Raw genomic sequence first — 19822 nt, forward strand, 5'->3', positions numbered from 1 at the left:
AGAGGATACGATAGGATAGAGGATAGGATAGGATAGAGGATAGGATTGGACAGAGAATAGGGTAGTGGATTTGATAGGATAGAGGATAGGATAGGATAGAAGATAGGATAGGATAGAGGATAGGATAGGATATAGGATAGGATAGGATAGAGGACAGGATAGGATACAGGATTGGATATTATACAGGAAAGGATAGGATTGAGGATAGGATAGGATGGAGGATAGGATAGGATAGAGGATAGGATAGGATACAGGATAGGATAGACGATAGGATAGGATAGAGGATTGGATAGGATAGAGGATAGATGATAGGATAGGATAGAGGATAGAGGATAGGATAGGGGATTTGATAGGATAGAGGATAGGATAGGATAGAAGATAGGATAGGATAGAGGATAGGATAGGATAGAGGATAGGATAGAATAGAGGATAGGATAGGATAGAGGATAGGATAGGATAGAGGATAGAGGATAGGATTGGATAGTGGATAGGATAGGATAGAGGATAGGATAGGATAGAGGATAGGATAGACGATAGGATAGGATAGAGGATTGGATAGGATAGAGGATAGATGATAGGATAGGATAGAGGATAGGATAGGATAGAGGATAGGATAGACGATAGGATAGGATAGAGGATTGGATAGGATAGAGGATAGATGATAGGATAGGATAGAGGATAGGATAGGGGATTTGATAGGATAGAGGATAGGATAGGATACAGGATAGGATAGGATAGAGGATAGGATAGGATAGAGGATAGGATAGGATAGAGGATAGGATAGGATACAGGATAGGATAGGATAGAGGATAGGATAGGATAGAGGATAGGATAGGATAGAGGATAGGATAGGATAGAGGATAAGATAGGATAGAGGATAGGATAGGATAGAGGATAGGTTAGGATACAGGATAGGATAGGATGGAGGATAGGATAGGATAGAGGATAAGATAGGATAGAGGATAGGATAGGATAGAGGATAGGATAGGATACAGGATAGGATAGGATGGAGGATAGGATAGGATAGAGGATAGGATAGGATAGAGGATAGGATAGAGGATTGGATAGGATACAGGATAGGATAGGATAGAGGATAGGATAGGGGATTTGATAGGATAGAGGATAGGATATGATACAGGATAGGATAGGATGGAGGATAGGATAGAATAGAGGATAGGATAGGATAGAGGATAGGATAGAGGATTGGATAGGATACAGGATAGGATAGGATAGAGGATAGGATAGGGGATTTGATAGGATAGAGGATAGGATATGATAGAGGATAGGATAGGATAGAGGATAGGATAGAGGATAGCATATGATAGAGGATAGGATAGGATAGAGGATAGGATAGGATAGAGGATAGGATAGGATAGAGGATAGGATAGGATAGAGGATAGGATAGGATATAGGATAGGATAGGATAGAGGATAGGATAGGATAGAGGAATAGGATGGGATAGAGGATAGGATAGGATAGAGGATAGGATAGGATAGAGGATAGGATAGGATAGAGGATAGGATAGGATATAGGATAGGATAGGATAGAGGATAGGATAGGATAGAGGATAAGATAGGATAGAGGATAGGATAGGATACAGGATAGGATAGGATGGAGGATAGGATAGGATAGAGGATAGGATAGGATAGAGGATAGGATAGGATAGAGGATAGGATAGGATAGAGGATAGGATAGGATATAGGATAGGATAGGATAGAGGATAGGATAGGATAGAGGATAGGATAGGATAGAGGATAGGATAGGATACAGGATAGGATAGGATAGAGGATAGGATAGGATAGAGGATAGGATAGGATAGAGGATAGGATAGGATAGAGGATAGGATAGGATAGAGGATAGGATAGGATAGAGGATAGGATAGGATATAGGATAGGATAGGATAGAGGATAGGATATTATAGAGGATAAGATAGGATAGAGGATAGGATAGGATAGAGGATAGGTTAGGATACAGGATAGGATAGGATGGAGGATAGGATAGGATAGAGGATAGGATAGGATAGAGGATAGGATAGGATATAGGATAGGATAGGATAGAGGATAGGATAGGATAGAGGAATAGGATAGGATAGAGGATAGGATAGACGATAGGATGGGATAGAGCATAGGATAGGATAGAGGATAGGATAGGATAGAAGATAGGATAGAATAGAGGATAGGATAGGATAGAGGATAGGATAGGATAGAGGATAGAGGATAGGATTGGATAGTGGATAGGATAGGATAGAGGATAGGATAGGATAGAGGATAGGATAGACGATAGGATAGGATAGAGGATTGGATAGGATAGAGGATAGATGATAGGATAGGATAGAGGATAGGATAGGGGATTTGATAGGATAGAGGATAGGATAGGGTAGAGGATAGGATAGGATACAGGATAGGATAGGATAGAGGATAGGATAGGATAGAGGATAGGATAGGATAGAGGATAGGATAGGATACAGGATAGGATAGGATAGAGGATAGGATAGGATAGAGGATAGGATAGGATAGAGGATAGGATAGGATAGAGGATAGGATAGGATAGAGGATAGGATAGGATAGAGGATAGGATAGGATATAGGATAGGATAGGATAGAGGATAGGATAGGATAGAGGATAAGATAGGATAGAGGATAGGATAGGATAGAGGATAGGTTAGGATACAGGATAGGATAGGATGGAGGATAGGATAGGATAGAGGATAAGATAGGATAGAGGATAGGATAGGATAGAGGATAGGATAGGATACAGGATAGGATAGGATGGAGGATAGGATAGGGTAGAGGATAGGATAGGATAGAGGATAGGATAGAGGATTGGATAGGATACAGGATAGGATAGGATAGAGGATAGGATAGGGGATTTGATAGGATAGAGGATAGGATATGATACAGGATAGGATAGGATGGAGGATAGGATAGGATAGAGGATAGGATAGGATAGAGGATAGGATAGAGGATTGGATAGGATACAGGATAGGATAGGATAGAGGATAGGATAGGGGATTTGATAGGATAGAGGATAGGATATGATAGAGGATAGGATAGGATAGAGGATAGGATAGAGGATAGCATAGGATAGAGGATAGGATAGGACAGAGGATAGCATATGATAGAGGATAGGATAGGATAGAGGATAGGATAGGATAGAGGATAGGATAGGATAGAGGATAGGATAGGATAGAGGATAGGATAGGATAGAGGATAGGATAGGATAGAGGATAGGATAGGATATAGGATAGGATAGGATAGAGGATAGGATAGGATAGAGGAATAGGATGGGATAGAGGATAGGATAGACGATAGGATAGGATAGAGCATAGGATAGGATGGAGGATAGGGTAGGATAGAGGATAGGATAGGATAGAGGATAGGATAGGATAGAGGATACGATAGGATAGAGGATAGGATAGGATAGAGGATAGGATTGGACAGAGAATAGGGTAGTGGATTTGATAGGATAGAGGATAGGATAGGATAGAAGATAGGATAGGATAGAGGATAGGATAGGATATAGGATAGGATAGGATAGAGGACAGGATAGGATACAGGATTGGATATTATACAGGAAAGGATAGGATTGAGGATAGGATAGGATGGAGGATAGGATAGGATAGAGGATAGGATAGGATACAGGATAGGATAGACGATAGGATAGGATAGAGGATTGGATAGGATAGAGGATAGATGATAGGATAGGATAGAGGATTGGATAGGATAGAGGATAGATGATAGGATAGGATAGAGGATAGGATAGGATAGAGGATAGGATAGACGATAGGATAGGATAGAGGATTGGATAGGATAGAGGATAGATGATAGGATAGGATAGAGGATAGGATAGGGGATTTGATAGGATAGAGGATAGGATAGGATACAGGATAGGATAGGATAGAGGATAGGATAGGATAGAGGATAGGATAGGATAGAGGATAGGATAGGATACAGGATAGGATAGGATAGAGGATAGGATAGGATAGAGGATAGGATAGGATAGAGGATAGGATAGGATAGAGGATAAGATAGGATAGAGGATAGGATAGGATAGAGGATAGGTTAGGATACAGGATAGGATAGGATGGAGGATAGGATAGGATAGAGGATAAGATAGGATAGAGGATAGGATAGGATAGAGGATAGGATAGGATACAGGATAGGATAGGATGGAGGATAGGATAGGATAGAGGATAGGATAGGATAGAGGATAGGATAGAGGATTGGATAGGATACAGGATAGGATAGGATAGAGGATAGGATAGGGGATTTGATAGGATAGAGGATAGGATATGATACAGGATAGGATAGGATGGAGGATAGGATAGAATAGAGGATAGGATAGGATAGAGGATAGGATAGAGGATTGGATAGGATACAGGATAGGATAGGATAGAGGATAGGATAGGGGATTTGATAGGATAGAGGATAGGATATGATAGAGGATAGGATAGGATAGAGGATAGGATAGAGGATAGCATATGATAGAGGATAGGATAGGATAGAGGATAGGATAGGATAGAGGATAGGATAGGATAGAGGATAGGATAGGATAGAGGATAGGATAGGATATAGGATAGGATAGGATAGAGGATAGGATAGGATAGAGGAATAGGATGGGATAGAGGATAGGATAGGATAGAGGATAGGATAGGATAGAGGATAGGATAGGATAGAGGATAGGATAGGATATAGGATAGGATAGGATAGAGGATAGGATAGGATAGAGGATAAGATAGGATAGAGGATAGGATAGGATACAGGATAGGATAGGATGGAGGATAGGATAGGATAGAGGATAGGATAGGATAGAGGATAGGATAGGATAGAGGATAGGATAGGATAGAGGATAGGATAGGATATAGGATAGGATAGGATAGAGGATAGGATAGGATAGAGGATAGGATAGGATAGAGGATAGGATAGGATACAGGATAGGATAGGATAGAGGATAGGATAGGATAGAGGATAGGATAGGATAGAGGATAGGATAGGATAGAGGATAGGATAGGATAGAGGATAGGATAGGATAGAGGATAGGATAGGATATAGGATAGGATAGGATAGAGGATAGGATATTATAGAGGATAAGATAGGATAGAGGATAGGATAGGATAGAGGATAGGTTAGGATACAGGATAGGATAGGATGGAGGATAGGATAGGATAGAGGATAAGATAGGATAGGGGATTTGATAGGATAGAGGATAGGATATGATACAGGATAGGATAGGATGGAGGATAGGATAGAATAGAGGATAGGATAGGATAGAGGATAGGATAGAGGATTGGATAGGATACAGGATAGGATAGGATAGAGGATAGGATAGGGGATTTGATAGGATACAGGATAGGATATGATAGAGGATAGGATAGGATAGAGGATAGGATAGAGGATAGCATAGGATAGAGGATAGGATAGGACAGAGGATAGCATATGATAGAGGATAGGATAGGATAGAGGATAGGATAGGATAGAGGATAGGATAGGATAGAGGATAGGATAGGATAGAGGATAGGATAGGATAGAGGATAGGATAGGATATAGGATAGGATAGGATAGAGGATAGGATAGGATAGAGGAATAGGATGGGATAGAGGATAGGATAGACGATAGGATAGGATAGAGCATAGGATAGGATGGAGGATAGGGTAGGATAGAGGATAGGATAGGATAGAGGATAGGATAGACGATAGGATAGAGGATAGGATAGGATAGAGGATAGAGGATAGGATAGGATAGAGGATAGAGGATAGGATAGGATAGAGGATAGGATAGGATAGAGGATAGGATAGGATAGAGGATAAGATAGGATAGAGGATAGGATAGGATAGAGGATAGGATTGGACAGAGAATAGGGTAGTGGATTTGATAGGATAGAGGATAGGATATGATAGAGGATAGGATAGGATAGAGGATAGGATAGAGGATAGCATAGGATAGAGGATAGGATAGGACAGAGGATAGCATATGATAGAGGATAGGATAGGATAGAGGATAGGATAGGATAGAGGATAGGATAGGATAGAGGATAGGATAGGATAGAGGATAGAATAGGATAGAGGATAGGATAGGATATAGGATAGGATAGGATAGAGGATAGGATAGGATAGAGGAATAGGATGGGATAGAGGATAGGATAGACGATAGGATGGGATAGAGCATAGGATAGGATAGAGGATAGGATAGGATAGAAGATAGGATAGAATAGAGGATAGGATAGGATAGAGGATAGGATAGGATAGAGGATAGGATAGGATAGAGGAATAGGATAGGATAGAGGATAGGATAGACGATAGGATAGGATAGAGCATAGGATAGGATAGAGGATGGGATAGGATAGAGGACAGGATAGGATACAGGATTGGATAGGATACAGGAAAGGATAGGATTGAGGATAGGATAGGATGGAGGATAGGATAGGATAGAGGATAGGATAGGATAGAGGATAGGATAGACGATAGGATAGGATAGCGGATAGGATAGGATAGAGGATAGAGGATAGGATAGGATAGAGGATAGAGGATAGGATAGGATAGAGGATAGGATACGATAGAGGATAGGATAGGATAGAGGATAGGATAGGACAGAGGATAGGGTTGGGGATTTGATAGGATAGAGGATAGGATAGGATAGAAGATGGGATAGGATAGAGGATACGATAGGATAGAGGATAGGATAGGATAGAGGATAGGATAGGGGATTTGATAGGATAGAGGATAGGATAGGATAGAAGATAGGATAGGATAGAGGATAGGATAGGATATAGGATAGGATAGGATAGAGGACAGGATAGGATACAGGATTGGATAGGATACAGGAAAGGATAGGATTGAGGATAGGATAGGATGGAGGATAGGATAGGATAGAGGATAGGATAGGATACAGGATAGGATAGACGATAGGATAGGATAGAGGATTGGATAGGATAGAGGATAGATGATAGGATAGGATAGGATAGAGGATAGGATAGGGGATTTGATAGGATAGAGGATAGGATAGGATAGAGGATAGGATAGGATACAGGATAGGATAGGATAGAGGATAGGATAGGATAGAGGATAGGATAGGATAGAGGACAGGATAGGATAGAGGATAGGATAGGATAGAGGAATAGGATAGGATAGAGGATAGGATAGACGATAGGATGGGATAGAGCATAGGATAGGATAGAGGATAGGATAGGATAGAAGATAGGATAGAATAGAGGATAGGATAGGATAGAGGATAGGATAGGATAGAGGATAGGATAGGATAGAGGAATAGGATAGGATAGAGGATAGGATAGACGATAGGATAGGATAGAGCATAGGATAGGATAGAGGATGGGATAGGATAGAGGACAGGATAGGATACAGGATTGGATAGGATACAGGAAAGGATAGGATTGAGGATAGGATAGGATGGAGGATAGGATAGGATAGAGGATAGGATAGGATAGAGGATAGGATAGGATAGAGGATAGGATAGGATAGAGGATAGGATAGGATAGAGGATAGGATAGGATAGAGGATAGGATAGGATAGAGGATAGGATAGGATATAGGATAGGATAGGATAGAGGATAGGATAGGATAGAGGATAAGATAGGATAGAGGATAGGATAGGATAGAGGATAGGTTAGGATACAGGATAGGATAGGATGGAGGATAGGATAGGATAGAGGATAAGATAGGATAGAGGATAGGATAGGATAGAGGATAGGATAGGATACAGGATAGGATAGGATGGAGGATAGGATAGGATAGAGGATAGGATAGGATAGAGGATAGGATAGAGGATTGGATAGGATACAGGATAGGATAGGATAGAGGATAGGATAGGGGATTTGATAGGATAGAGGATAGGATATGATACAGGATAGGATAGGATGGAGGATAGGATAGAATAGAGGATAGGATAGGATAGAGGATAGGATAGAGGATTGGATAGGATACAGGATAGGATAGGATAGAGGATAGGATAGGGGATTTGATAGGATACAGGATAGGATATGATAGAGGATAGGATAGGATAGAGGATAGGATAGAGGATAGCATAGGATAGAGGATAGGATAGGACAGAGGATAGCATATGATAGAGGATAGGATAGGATAGAGGATAGGATAGGATAGAGGATAGGATAGGATAGAGGATAGGATAGGATAGAGGATAGGATAGGATAGAGGATAGGATAGGATATAGGATAGGATAGGATAGAGGATAGGATAGGATAGAGGAATAGGATGGGATAGAGGATAGGATAGACGATAGGATAGGATAGAGCATAGGATAGGATGGAGGATAGGGTAGGATAGAGGATAGGATAGGATAGAGGATAGGATAGACGATAGGATAGGATAGAGGATAGGATAGGATAGAGGATAGAGGATAGGATAGGATAGAGGATAGAGGATAGGATAGGATAGAGGATAGGATAGGATAGAGGATAGGATAGGATAGAGGATAAGATAGGATAGAGGATAGGATAGGATAGAGGATAGGATTGGACAGAGAATAGGGTAGTGGATTTGATAGGATAGAGGATAGGATATGATAGAGGATAGGATAGGATAGAGGATAGGATAGAGGATAGCATAGGATAGAGGATAGGATAGGACAGAGGATAGCATATGATAGAGGATAGGATAGGATAGAGGATAGGATAGGATAGAGGATAGGATAGGATAGAGGATAGGATAGGATAGAGGATAGAATAGGATAGAGGATAGGATAGGATATAGGATAGGATAGGATAGAGGATAGGATAGGATAGAGGAATAGGATGGGATAGAGGATAGGATAGACGATAGGATAGGATAGAGCATAGGATAGGATGGAGGATAGGGTAGGATAGAGGATAGGATAGGATAGAGGATAGGATAGACGATAGGATAGGATAGAGGATAGGATAGGATAGAGGATAGAGGATAGGATAGGATAGAGGATAGAGGATAGGATAGGATAGAGGATAGAGGATAGGATAGGATAGAGGATAGGATAGGATAGAGGATAAGATAGGATAGAGGATAGGATAGGATAGAGGATAGGATTGGACAGAGAATAGGGTAGTGGATTTGATAGGATAGAGGATAGGATAGGATAGAAGATAGGATAGGATAGAGGATAGGATAGGATATAGGATAGGATAGGATAGAGGACAGGATAGGATACAGGATTGGATAGGATACAGGAAAGGATAGGATTGAGGATAGGATAGGATGGAGGATAGGATAGGATAGAGGATAGGATAGGATACAGGATAGGATAGACGATAGGATAGGATAGAGGATTGGATAGGATAGAGGATAGATGATAGGATAGGATAGGATAGAGGATAGGATAGGGGATTTGATAGGATAGAGGATAGGATAGGATAGAGGATAGGATAGGATACAGGATAGGATAGGATAGAGGATAGGATAGGATAGAGGATAGGATAGGATAGAGGACAGGATAGGATAGAGGATAGGATAGGATAGAGGAATAGGATAGGATAGAGGATAGGATAGACGATAGGATGGGATAGAGCATAGGATAGGATAGAGGATAGGATAGGATAGAAGATAGGATAGAATAGAGGATAGGATAGGATAGAGGATAGGATAGGATAGAGGATAGGATAGGATAGAGGATAGGATAGGATAGAGGATAGGATAGGATAGAGGATAGGATAGGATATAGGATAGGATAGGATAGAGGATAGGATAGGATAGAGGAATAGGATGGGATAGAGGATAGGATAGACGATAGGATAGGATAGAGCATAGGATAGGATGGAGGATAGGGTAGGATAGAGGATAGGATAGGATAGAGGATAGGATAGACGATAGGATAGGATAGAGGATAGGATAGGATAGAGGATAGAGGATAGGATAGGATAGAGGATAGAGGATAGGATAGGATAGAGGATAGGATAGGATAGAGGATAGGATAGGATAGAGGATAAGATAGGATAGAGGATAGGATAGGATAGAGGATAGGATTGGACAGAGAATAGGGTAGTGGATTTGATAGGATAGAGGATAGGATATGATAGAGGATAGGATAGGATAGAGGATAGGATAGAGGATAGCATAGGATAGAGGATAGGATAGGACAGAGGATAGCATATGATAGAGGATAGGATAGGATAGAGGATAGGATAGGATAGAGGATAGGATAGGATAGAGGATAGGATAGGATAGAGGATAGAATAGGATAGAGGATAGGATAGGATATAGGATAGGATAGGATAGAGGATAGGATAGGATAGAGGAATAGGATGGGATAGAGGATAGGATAGACGATAGGATGGGATAGAGCATAGGATAGGATAGAGGATAGGATAGGATAGAAGATAGGATAGAATAGAGGATAGGATAGGATAGAGGATAGGATAGGATAGAGGATAGGATAGGATAGAGGAATAGGATAGGATAGAGGATAGGATAGACGATAGGATAGGATAGAGCATAGGATAGGATAGAGGATGGGATAGGATAGAGGACAGGATAGGATACAGGATTGGATAGGATACAGGAAAGGATAGGATTGAGGATAGGATAGGATGGAGGATAGGATAGGATAGAGGATAGGATAGGATAGAGGATAGGATAGACGATAGGATAGGATAGCGGATAGGATAGGATAGAGGATAGAGGATAGGATAGGATAGAGGATAGAGGATAGGATAGGATAGAGGATAGGATACGATAGAGGATAGGATAGGATAGAGGATAGGATAGGACAGAGGATAGGGTTGGGGATTTGATAGGATAGAGGATAGGATAGGATAGAAGATGGGATAGGATAGAGGATACGATAGGATAGAGGATAGGATAGGATAGAGGATAGGATAGGGGATTTGATAGGATAGAGGATAGGATAGGATAGAAGATAGGATAGGATAGAGGATAGGATAGGATATAGGATAGGATAGGATAGAGGACAGGATAGGATACAGGATTGGATAGGATACAGGAAAGGATAGGATTGAGGATAGGATAGGATGGAGGATAGGATAGGATAGAGGATAGGATAGGATACAGGATAGGATAGACGATAGGATAGGATAGAGGATTGGATAGGATAGAGGATAGATGATAGGATAGGATAGGATAGAGGATAGGATAGGGGATTTGATAGGATAGAGGATAGGATAGGATAGAGGATAGGATAGGATACAGGATAGGATAGGATAGAGGATAGGATAGGATAGAGGATAGGATAGGATAGAGGACAGGATAGGATAGAGGATAGGATAGGATAGAGGAATAGGATAGGATAGAGGATAGGATAGACGATAGGATGGGATAGAGCATAGGATAGGATAGAGGATAGGATAGGATAGAAGATAGGATAGAATAGAGGATAGGATAGGATAGAGGATAGGATAGGATAGAGGATAGGATAGGATAGAGGAATAGGATAGGATAGAGGATAGGATAGACGATAGGATAGGATAGAGCATAGGATAGGATAGAGGATGGGATAGGATAGAGGACAGGATAGGATACAGGATTGGATAGGATACAGGAAAGGATAGGATTGAGGATAGGATAGGATGGAGGATAGGATAGGATAGAGGATAGGATAGGATAGAGGATAGGATAGGATAGAGGATAGGATAGGATAGAGGATAGGATAGGATAGAGGATAGGATAGGATAGAGGATAGGATAGGATAGAGGATAGGATAGGATATAGGATAGGATAGGATAGAGGATAGGATAGGATAGAGGATAAGATAGGATAGAGGATAGGATAGGATAGAGGATAGGTTAGGATACAGGATAGGATAGGATGGAGGATAGGATAGGATAGAGGATAAGATAGGATAGAGGATAGGATAGGATAGAGGATAGGATAGGATACAGGATAGGATAGGATGGAGGATAGGATAGGATAGAGGATAGGATAGGATAGAGGATAGGATAGAGGATTGGATAGGATACAGGATAGGATAGGATAGAGGATAGGATAGGGGATTTGATAGGATAGAGGATAGGATATGATACAGGATAGGATAGGATGGAGGATAGGATAGAATAGAGGATAGGATAGGATAGAGGATAGGATAGAGGATTGGATAGGATACAGGATAGGATAGGATAGAGGATAGGATAGGGGATTTGATAGGATACAGGATAGGATATGATAGAGGATAGGATAGGATAGAGGATAGGATAGAGGATAGCATAGGATAGAGGATAGGATAGGACAGAGGATAGCATATGATAGAGGATAGGATAGGATAGAGGATAGGATAGGATAGAGGATAGGATAGGATAGAGGATAGGATAGGATAGAGGATAGGATAGGATAGAGGATAGGATAGGATATAGGATAGGATAGGATAGAGGATAGGATAGGATAGAGGAATAGGATGGGATAGAGGATAGGATAGACGATAGGATAGGATAGAGCATAGGATAGGATGGAGGATAGGGTAGGATAGAGGATAGGATAGGATAGAGGATAGGATAGACGATAGGATAGGATAGAGGATAGGATAGGATAGAGGATAGAGGATAGGATAGGATAGAGGATAGAGGATAGGATAGGATAGAGGATAGGATAGGATAGAGGATAGGATAGGATAGAGGATAAGATAGGATAGAGGATAGGATAGGATAGAGGATAGGATTGGACAGAGAATAGGGTAGTGGATTTGATAGGATAGAGGATAGGATATGATAGAGGATAGGATAGGATAGAGGATAGGATAGAGGATAGCATAGGATAGAGGATAGGATAGGACAGAGGATAGCATATGATAGAGGATAGGATAGGATAGAGGATAGGATAGGATAGAGGATAGGATAGGATAGAGGATAGGATAGGATAGAGGATAGAATAGGATAGAGGATAGGATAGGATATAGGATAGGATAGGATAGAGGATAGGATAGGATAGAGGAATAGGATGGGATAGAGGATAGGATAGACGATAGGATAGGATAGAGCATAGGATAGGATGGAGGATAGGGTAGGATAGAGGATAGGATAGGATAGAGGATAGGATAGACGATAGGATAGGATAGAGGATAGGATAGGATAGAGGATAGAGGATAGGATAGGATAGAGGATAGAGGATAGGATAGGATAGAGGATAGGATAGGATAGAGGATAGGATAGGATAGAGGATAAGATAGGATAGAGGATAGGATAGGATAGAGGATAGGATTGGACAGAGAATAGGGTAGTGGATTTGATAGGATAGAGGATAGGATAGGATAGAAGATAGGATAGGATAGAGGATAGGATAGGATATAGGATAGGATAGGATAGAGGACAGGATAGGATACAGGATTGGATAGGATACAGGAAAGGATAGGATTGAGGATAGGATAGGATGGAGGATAGGATAGGATAGAGGATAGGATAGGATACAGGATAGGATAGACGATAGGATAGGATAGAGGATTGGATAGGATAGAGGATAGATGATAGGATAGGATAGGATAGAGGATAGGATAGGGGATTTGATAGGATAGAGGATAGGATAGGATAGAGGATAGGATAGGATACAGGATAGGATAGGATAGAGGATAGGATAGGATAGAGGATAGGATAGGATAGAGGACAGGATAGGATAGAGGATAGGATAGGATAGAGGAATAGGATAGGATAGAGGATAGGATAGACGATAGGATGGGATAGAGCATAGGATAGGATAGAGGATAGGATAGGATAGAAGATAGGATAGAATAGAGGATAGGATAGGATAGAGGATAGGATAGGATAGAGGATAGGATAGGATAGAGGAATAGGATAGGATAGAGGATAGGATAGACGATAGGATAGGATAGAGCATAGGATAGGATAGAGGATGGGATAGGATAGAGGACAGGATAGGATACAGGATTGGATAGGATACAGGAAAGGATAGGATTGAGGATAGGATAGGATGGAGGATAGGATAGGATAGAGGATAGGATAGGATAGAGGATAGGATAGACGATAGGATAGGATAGCGGATAGGATAGGATAGAGGATAGAGGATAGGATAGGATAGAGGATAGAGGATAGGATAGGATAGAGGATAGGATACGATAGAGGATAGGATAGGATAGAGGATAGGATAGGACAGAGGATAGGGTTGGGGATTTGATAGGATAGAGGATAGGATAGGATAGAAGATGGGATAGGATAGAGGATACGATAGGATAGAGGATAGGATAGGATAGAGGATAGGATAGGGGATTTGATAGGATAGAGGATAGGATAGGATAGAAGATAGGATAGGATAGGATAGCGGATAGGATAGGATAGAGGATAGAGGATAGGATAGGATAGAGGATAGAGGATAGGATAGGATAGAGGATAGGATACGATAGAGGATAGGATAGGATAGAGGATAGGATAGGACAGAGGATAGGGTTGGGGATTTGATAGGATAGAGGATAGGATAGGATAGAAGATGGGATAGGATAGAGGATACGATAGGATAGAGGATAGGATAGGATAGAGGATAGGATAGGGGATTTGATAGGATAGAGGATAGGATAGGATAGAGTATAGGATAGGATAAGATAAAAGGATAGGATCGAATAGAGGATAGGATAGGATAGAGGACAGGAGAGGATACAGGATTGGATAGGATACAGGAAAGGATAGGATTAAGGATAGGATAGGATGGAGGATAGGATAGGATAGAGGATAGGATAGGATAGAGGATAGGATAGACGATAGGATAGGATAGAGGATAGGATAGAGGATAGCATAGGATAGAGGATAGGATAGGACAGAGGATAGCATAGGATAGAGGATAGGATAGGACAGAGGATAGGATAGGATAGAGGATAGGATAGGATAGAGGATAGGATAGGATACAGGATAGGATAGGATGGAGGATAGGATAGGATAGAGGATAGGATAGGATAGAGGATAGGATAGAGGATTGGATAGGATACAGGATAGGATAGGATAGAGGATAGGATAGGGGATTTGATAGGATAGAGGATAGGATATGATAGAGGATAGGATAGGATAGAGGATAGGATAGAGGATAGCATAGGATAGAGGATAGGATAGGACAGAGGATAGCATATGATAGAGGATAGGATAGGATAGAGGATACGATAGGATAGAGGATAGGATAGGATAGAGGATAGGATAGGATAGAGGATAGGATAGGATAGAGGATAGGATAGGATATAGGATAGGATAGGATAGAGGATAGGATAGGATAGAGGAATAGGATGGGATAGAGGATAGGATAGACGATAGGATAGGATAGAGCATAGGATAGGATGGAGGATAGGGTAGGATAGAGGATAGGATAGGATAGAGGATAGGATAGACGATAGGATAGGATAGAGGATAGGATAGGATAGAGGATAGAGGATAGGATAGGATAGAGGATAGGATAGACGATAGGATAGGATAGAGGATAGGATAGGATAGAGGATAGAGGATAGGATAGGATAGAGGATAGAGGATAGGATAGGATAGAGGATAGGATAGGATAGAGGATAGGATAGGATAGAGGATAGAGGATAGGATAGGATAGAGGATAGAGGATAGGATAGGGTAGAGGATAGGATAGGATAGAGCATGGGGACCGAGGGGATATGGGCTTAGTAGTGGTGACTCGGATCCACTACTAGGTATGCCACAGTGGTGGCGGTCATATCCCTAAAATCCTCTACGCTCCACCTCCTCGTGGTGGTCCCTGGGAACACACATAGTTGTGTGCTGCTAACGGAGCGAGGGGTATTCCGCGGAAAGTAGTCCCAATGATGTATGAGTCGATGCCGGCGGGATCTTCGGATCCTGGCAGGGCCTCCCTTGCCGGTAAGGCTCACACGGAGGGATAAAAAACCGCGGAATGGGTCCTGCGATAACGACCGGGGAGGTCGCCGCAGGGCCCTTGCCGTAAACCGGTGGTCATGTTTTACCGGAACGGTGGTCTTGCCTTAATCGGCCGGGCCGCGAGGATGATAACCTCTATAAAAATCCCTAATGCCCTAAGCTTAGGTGCGCGGTGAGAGGGTACGCCCTGGCTACAGGGCGCGGCTGGTGGGGTACATCAGCCACTAGCGCACCATCTCTGGATACCTGGCGAACTCCAGTTGAAATTAGCCTTACCCGGGCAAGGAGGCTCTGCCCGGGCGGACGTGTTTTTTCCTGCCAATCTCGTGGGACCAGATATGGAATCGTATAATAAAAACCTTGATGTTGTGGGGGAGGCTGCCGATACGGCAGCAGCTGCGGCGGGGGAAGAGACGGCAGCGGTCACTGACGGGGAGGGGATGGCAACGATTACTGCCGGGGAGGACGCGGTCGTGGTCATCGCGGACGAGGACTCGGATGGGGATGAAACAATCATCTCCATCTCGAGCTCCGTCGGCTCGATCGTGACGCGCGGGGGCGCGGAGAAGCGGGGCGCGACATCTGGGGTCTCTGACCCCAAGCGTGCCCGGTTAGAGGGGGGGCAGCACACCCGCGGCGGGTCGGTGTCGCGGACGGACCCCGGGGAGGGCTCGTCGGGGACGCCCACCATGGATCTGGCCCTCGGCGGCCGCGCCGAGAGGAGTCAGACGAGGAGGGTGGATGACCTCATCGAGCTGGGTGGGAGGATGCCGACAGCGCAGCTAGTAGGGGAGGTGGAGGAGGCGATGTTGAGGGTGGAGAGAGTCTCCACCGTCTCAAAGGGCCTCAAGGGGGACCTGGCTAAAGACTTGCGGGATTGTTCTGCAGTCGCCAGGGCCCACTGCACCACCTTGATGCAGCGGTGCTTTACCGGGATGGCGTGGCAGGGGAGCCAGGAGGTGGCCCGCCTCCGCGAGCAGAACGCGGCCCTCGCGAAGGAGGCGGGTGACCTCCGGGCGAGGCTCCGGTCAATGGAGGCCGGGCGGCGGGCGAACACCGACAGCGGTCGCCGGGCGGGACATGCGCCAATAGGGGAAGCGCCCCCCGCCTCCTCGACAGCGGGGGTCCGTACGCGGGGGATGGAGGCGATGGGATCGTCGGGGGAGGGAGCGGGAGTTTTGGACTCCGAAGCCCTGCTTCTCCGGGTCGGCGCGCTGATAACGGCCAGGAACCGGGAGCTAGAGGCCCGGATGGAGGAGCGGTTCCGGACGATTCTGGCCGGGTTGGCCCCGGCCCTCCGGGCGGAGGGTAAGTCGGCGCGCGAGGCGACGCCGGTGGCTTCTCTGCTGGCGACGTCTGTCACCAAGGGGACTGGACCGGTGGTCGTGTCCAACGTGAGGGTGGTGCCCCCCGTTATCATTCCGCCACCGGTCGTCCCGGCCTCGTGGATGGAGGTGACGAGCAAGGCGGCGAAGAGGGCCAAGAAGAAGATGGCCGCGGAGGAGGCTGCGGCGAGAGCAGCCGCGGCCGAGGCAGCTGCCGCCGCTTCACGGCTGCAGGCTGCGAGGGAGCCGAGGGCGGCGGGCGGCGCACGAGTGCAGGGCGGCGCGAGCGCGGCGAATGACGGCGGTGTGCGACACCGCCATGCCCCGCAGCCGGTTCGCCCCCAGGAGGGCGGCGTACTGGTGGTCCGCCGGCATTGCGGAGCTCCGGCGTGCCTGCAATGCGGCGCGGCGTCGGTACGGCCGAGCGCGTAGGAGGCGCGACGACGAGGAGGCGACGGCGAGGCTCGGCGGGGAGTACCGAGCCGCGCTCGGGGTTCTCCGCAGGGCTATCGCGCGGGCCAAGGCCGACGCGTGGTCGGAGCTCGTCGGCACGGTGGACTCCGATCCATGGGGGCGCCCGTACAAGCTTGTCATGAACAAGCTGCGCGCGTGGGCGCCTCCGGTGACGGAGTCGATGGACCCCCACCTGCTCGAGGGAGTGGTGGCGTCCCTCTTCCCGCGTGAGGGGGGACAACTGAGCCGCTCCCATTGGGAACAGGAGCCTCCCTCCTGGTCCGCAGAGTGGGAGGTGTCGGCCGGCGAGCTGGGTGAGGCGATGGCCAGGGCGCGGCGGGTGGGCCGCAAGGCCCCGGGCCCGGACGGGGTGCCGGGCCGCGCGTTGGTCTTGGCCCTGGAGGGGGGACTCGCCGCCGAACTCCGGCAGCTGTATAACGGCTGTCTGAGGGAGGGGGTGTTCCCCACGGAGTGGAAGTCGGGCAGGTTGGTCCTCCTTCCGAAGGGGGGCAAGTCCCGGGACTCGCCCTCAGGGTACCGGCCAATTTGTCTGCTGGACGAGGCGGGGAAGTTGTTCGAGCGCGTACTCGTTGGACGCCTCGTCCGGCACCTGTCGGCGGGAGGGGTCCCCGATCTGAGCGGGGTTCAATTCGGCTTCCGGGAGGGTCTCTCCACCGTCGACGCTATTCGGCGGGTGAGGGCTCTCTCGGAGGCCTGTACGAGGGGGGGCGGTGTTGCGTTGGCGATATCCTTGGATATCGCTAACGCGTTCAACACCGTCCCCTGGGATCGGATAATGGAGGCCCTGGTCTTCCACCGGGTGCCTCTGTATCTCAGAAGGGTGATTGGGAGCTATCTCTCCGACAGGGGTATAGAGTATCCCGGCCGGTACGGGATGGTGCGCAGGGGCGTCGTGCGCGGGGTTCCGCAGGGCTCGGTGTTGGGCCCGTTGCTGTGGAATCTTGCGTACGATCGCGTCCTGCGGGAGGAGATGCCTCCCGGGGTCAGCCTGACGTGTTACGCCGACGACACGCTGGTATTGGCCACCGGGAGGTATGCGAAGGAGGCCATCTGCCTGGCGGAGCGCGGCGCGTGGCGCGCGGTGCGCGCGATCCGGTCGCTGGGCCTAGAGGTGTCCGTCGAGAAAACCAGGGCCATGTGGTTTCTCCGCTCGGCCCGGTTGGCGGCGCCTCCCCAGTGCTGGATCTGCGTGGGGGAGGGGATGGTCAAGGTCGGGTCCCAGATGCGGTACCTGGGACTCGAGCTTGACGGCCGGTGGCGTTTTGACCGCCACCTTGAGTCGCTGGCGCCCCGGGCGGAGAGGGCGACCGCTGCGCTCGGTCGCCTTCTCCCGAATCTCGGGGGACCCTGTGGACGGGTGCGTCGTCTGTTCGCGGTGGTGGTGCGAGTTTTGGTCCTGTACGGAGCCCCTGTATGGGCGCGCGATGTCTTGGCTAGGGGGCGCAGTGGCGGCACACGGTCGCTGCTGCGTCGCATCGAGCGCAGGCTGGCCATAGGCATCGTGCGGGGGTACCGCACCATTTCATACGCGACGGCGATGGTGATGTCGGGGCTGATCCCCCTCGAGCTGGAGGCCCGCGTGTTGGCGGATGTGCATACGCACTCCAGGGAACTCCGGCTCCGGGGGGTGGCCCCGGATCAGGCGCGGCTCATGGTGGATGAGCTCAGGCGACATGCTCGGCGGCACGCAGCCCGGGAGTGGCGCGATAGCCTTCCCGGGACGAGGGAGGGCGAGAGGCGGGCCGTTCGGGCTATCCTCCCGGTGTTCGATCAATGGAACAGGGGATGGATGGGGCATAGGGTCTCCTACCGTGTGACGCAGGTGATGAGCGGGCACGGGTGCTTCGGCGACTACCTGTGTCGCATCGGGAGGGAGACCGAGGAGGCGTGTCACCACTGCGGCGAGCCGCGGGACACGGCGCAACACACTCTGGAGGAGTGTCCGGCATGGGGGGGAGAGCGCCGTGCCCTGCGGCGCGCGGTGGGCCACGACCTCTCGCTCCCGGCTGTCGTCGCTGCGGCAGCCGGTGGCGAGGAGGCGTGGAGGGGGTTCGCTTCCTTCTGCGAGCGGGTTATGCTGCGGAACGGGATCGGGAGCGTAATCACGATCCCGGCCGAAGGGGGGGGGAGGCGGCGCAGGGTACGCCCCGGGGGCGTACCCCCGTTGCGACGCCTCTGACGCGAGCGGGGACGCCCTTGATGATCTCGAGGCGGGGGATCGGATATCCCCTTACACTCGGTCACCAACGGC

Source organism: Halictus rubicundus, unplaced genomic scaffold (assembly GCF_050948215.1).
Source record: "Halictus rubicundus isolate RS-2024b unplaced genomic scaffold, iyHalRubi1_principal scaffold0128, whole genome shotgun sequence".
NCBI lineage: Eukaryota > Metazoa > Arthropoda > Insecta > Hymenoptera > Halictidae > Halictus > Halictus rubicundus.